Source organism: Mirounga angustirostris, unplaced genomic scaffold, assembly GCF_029215605.1.
Source record: "Mirounga angustirostris isolate CCGP_5_RB_7025 unplaced genomic scaffold, mMirAng1.0.hap1 SCAF_2, whole genome shotgun sequence".
Lineage (NCBI taxonomy): Eukaryota > Metazoa > Chordata > Mammalia > Carnivora > Phocidae > Mirounga > Mirounga angustirostris.
The window spans coordinates 106,118,735-106,122,480 of record NW_026991710.1 but is presented as its reverse complement, the minus strand read 5'-3'; the positions used below and the strand labels follow the sequence as shown (position 1 = coordinate 106,122,480).

The window sequence follows — 3,746 nt, the reverse complement described above, 5'->3', positions numbered from 1 at the left end:
TTTTCAAATTAATGTCTTTGTTTTCTTCAGATAAAAAACCAGTAGAGTTGCTTGGTCATATGTAGTTCTATTTTTAATTTTTTAAGGAACCTTCATACTGTTTTCTATAGAGGCTGCACCAATTTACATTTGCACCAAAGTGCACAAGAGTTCCCTTTTCTCCAAATCCTTGCCAACGCTTGTTATTTTTGTTTTTATTTTTTGATATTAGTCATTCTGACAGGTATGATGTGATATCTCTTGGTGGTTTTATTTTGCATTTCCCTGATGATTAGTGATGTTGAACATCTTTTCATGTGTCTGTTGGCCATCTGTATGTCTTCTTTGGAAAAATCTCTATTCAGGCCCTCTTGCCCATTTTTAAATTGTGTTGTTTCTTTCCTTGGTGTTGAGTTGTAGAAGTTCTTTATATATGTTGGATATTAACTCCTTATTGGATATATCATTTGTAAATATATTCTCTCATTCAGTAGATTGCCTTTTTGTTTTGTTGATAGTTTCCTTTGCTGTGTAAAAGCTTTTAGTTTGGTGTAGTTTTAGTTTGTTTATTTTGCTTTTGTTGACCTTGCCTAAGGAGATCAAAAATTCTTAATGCAGTATTTAAAAGTTCTTAATATAGTCAATATGCTAATCTTTTGCATTATATGTTATACGTTTTGTTTTTCATCTTCATTTTAACTTTTTTATATATTTATGAGTCAAGTCTACCTTTACAGTCATAGATGAATGCTTGTCTACAAATACTTCAGAATCCAAGAAACACACAATGCGGTTGACATTTCTTTGTGAAAATTAAGGACCCAAGACAAGGCTCAGCATATATTTATTTGTCCATGAGGTGGATAAATCCACTGCATCAGGACCTGTGAGCATGGTGAGGATATTTCTCAAGAAATATTTATGAATGTGTTTCAGAATTTTAATGAAGATTTGCTTAAATCTCCAAAGTTCCATCCCCTAAATTAAGGCTAAGGTGATTATGATCTGGAAATATTTTAAAGAAGTTGTAAGCAGTTTCCCACCTTCACCAAAAATAAAAATCTCTATTTAGCATTATAAAAGATCAATTTTCTTTCAATGTCATTTGTGATTTATGACAACTACAGTATATTGACAGACTTTTGGGAGTATATCCTGTTTTCTGTGGTATAAGCCAAATATCTAAATTATACAAAAGTTATTAAGAAATATCTGCTTTTTCAAATTGTATCTCATTTTTCAGAATTTGTGACCTGCTCTCACTCTGGCAGTGGTGTTAAATAACAGGTTTTGTATGAACATCAGTAACCAAAAATCTTTATCTCATGTAGAATATACCACAAATGATCTAAGGCTGAGGAGAAATCAATAAAGCTTTCAAATTCTCTTAAATAATTTTGAACCAACTGTAACATCAGATGACAATAAGTGTAAGTTAGTTAAGAGTAGCTGTGCTTGAAGTCTTCTGCTTGTAAAATGTTGGTCTCTAAACCCTGATATACTCTGAAAATGTTAGGAAGAAACTGATGTAAAATTTACATGTGGTGCTCAATAAACAGATTCATAATTATGGTACGATGAGGATTGTCACACAGATATGTCTTTATCTGAACTCAGATTGCATTTGTGATTATTTCCAACCTGTTTAGGATTTAATTATTGTCTACTTTTTGATTTACATATGCTAGTTTTCTTCCAACTAGGTGGAAGCTTCCAGAGAATACTTACCACATCTTATACTTCTTTTGTGTCCCTGACATTTTTAATAGCCTAGCACACCTTTTAAGTGGTTAATAAACCTATCGACTAGTTAAAATTCTTTTGCAGATGTTTGCTATCATTTTCTTTTTTTAAGTTGAAAAACCATTTATTTCACCGGAAAAAAAAAAAGTGATCCAACTCTATGTATCTACCTGTCACAAGCCTTTGGGCCAAAAAGACTCAAGAGCAGCGACACTCTCACCAAGGTCATTCCCAAGTTCAGCACCCATTGGAAGCAGGAAGCCAGGAAGCAGCACAACCCCCACCACAGTTTCTGCACACAATGAGGCCTGCTGGGAGAACAGACCATAAATGGGAAACTACAGAAGTATTGAGGAACAAGAAAAACAGGAAGATGGGCAGAAGGGAGGAAAGGCAGAGGTAGTCTGAATTTAGCAAGGTAAATTAAGGTCCACAGTTTCGTACTGAACCTACAGAGCCAAAAACGTCCCAAAGATGGGATACCATGAAGCGTGTATTCTCATGCACAACTCCAGCTCCGAATTTCAGCCCACACACATCCCACCTTGAAACTCTGTGTTGTCAAGGCCTCTGATGGCCTTCACTGCATCCTCTGCCTGCTCCATGTGTAGGAAGGCATAATCTTTTACAATGTTACATTTGATGACTGGACCATATGCCTCAAACTTGACCCAAAGCTATTTGTTGATACAGGTGGGACTAATGTTGCCCACATTCAACTCTGTGGAGGTTTTACTCTCATTCTTGTTGGCTTTCACATTGATATTCACCCTGAGTGGCTTGTAGGGTGCAGGTTGCTATGGATCCTCAGCTGCCGTCTTGTCCTCTATGTGCCCAAAGCCATAGTTCTTTTTTATTTTTTTAAGATTTCTTTAATTTATTTGAGAGAGAGCAAGAGAGAGAGAGAGAGAGCAGGAATGGGGGAGGGCAGAAGGAGAGGGAGAGAGAATTCCAAGCAGACTCCAGTGTGCAGCAGAGGTGGGGCTCCATCCCAGGACCTTGAGATCATGACCTGAGCAGAAACCAAAAGTCAGGGGCTTAACCGACTGAGCCACCCAGGCACCCCCCAACATGATAGTTCTTAATGATGTCACATTCCAGCACCTTCCCATACTGCTCAAAGAGTTAGCAGATCTGGTCTGTGGCCTCCTTGGGCAGGTTTCCAATGAACAGCTTCATCTTCTGAACACGGCCCATAGGGAACTCAGCAGGGGCTCCTCCTTGCAGTGCAGACATTTCTGACAAAATGCTAAAGTGGCAGCGGCAGCAGCAGTGACTCTGGATAGAAGTTGCTATCATTTTAGATAGATGAGTAATCAGGTGACCCTGGATTACACAGTGACATCATTATCCATGCAAGAAGCAATGCCTAAAGCTGGACCAGTTAGGCCATTCTTCTGTACTGATATTGGGCCATCATAGGGGAGAAATTGGGTATTTTCTTATTGATGTTTGGACTTGTCTGTACTTTAGTCTTCTTTTGGAAAGATTGAGAAGAGCAGTTTTTTGGAATTATTGAAAACCTAGAATTTTAGCCTTAATAAGCCTTATAGTCTGTTGTCTTGGAATTTACTCATTTCTCTTTATAAACAAACATCTTTTATCATTATAAAATTTTAAATTATTAATATTTTAAGAAAATGTATCTTTTTTCCAATTTGGAACTTGAAAACCACACCATATGAAAATAATTTTTTACAGATTCAATTTATCTCTTTTCAGGTTGATTGAAAGGAAGAAATTAGCATGCTGGCATAGCAGAACTTGAGGTTTTCTAGAAAATACAATAAAGAGCTGTAGCCTTAAGTAGGGGTGTGTGTGTGTGTGTGTGTGTGTATTTTGTGGGACTCTGGTTGGGACTATGTTGGATAACGCCTCTATTTCCTTCCAGTGTTAAAATTTTAATTTTATGATGACCTTAAGCCCTACAGCTGACTCAAATAACTTTAATTACTTAGAGATGTTTCCTCATTCTAAAATGGAGAGATTGAATGGCTAATCTGCCTCAGTTTGTTGGAAACAGG

At 36.9% G+C, this 3,746-nt stretch overlaps 1 pseudogene; it reads right to left on the bottom strand.

Annotated features, from left to right (window-relative positions):
- Window positions 1-2,246: 2,246 nt before the first annotated feature.
- Window positions 2,247-3,021, bottom strand: LOC123848859 (RNA-binding protein 4-like; annotated as a pseudogene).
- Between the last annotated feature and the right edge of the window lie 725 nt (window positions 3,022-3,746).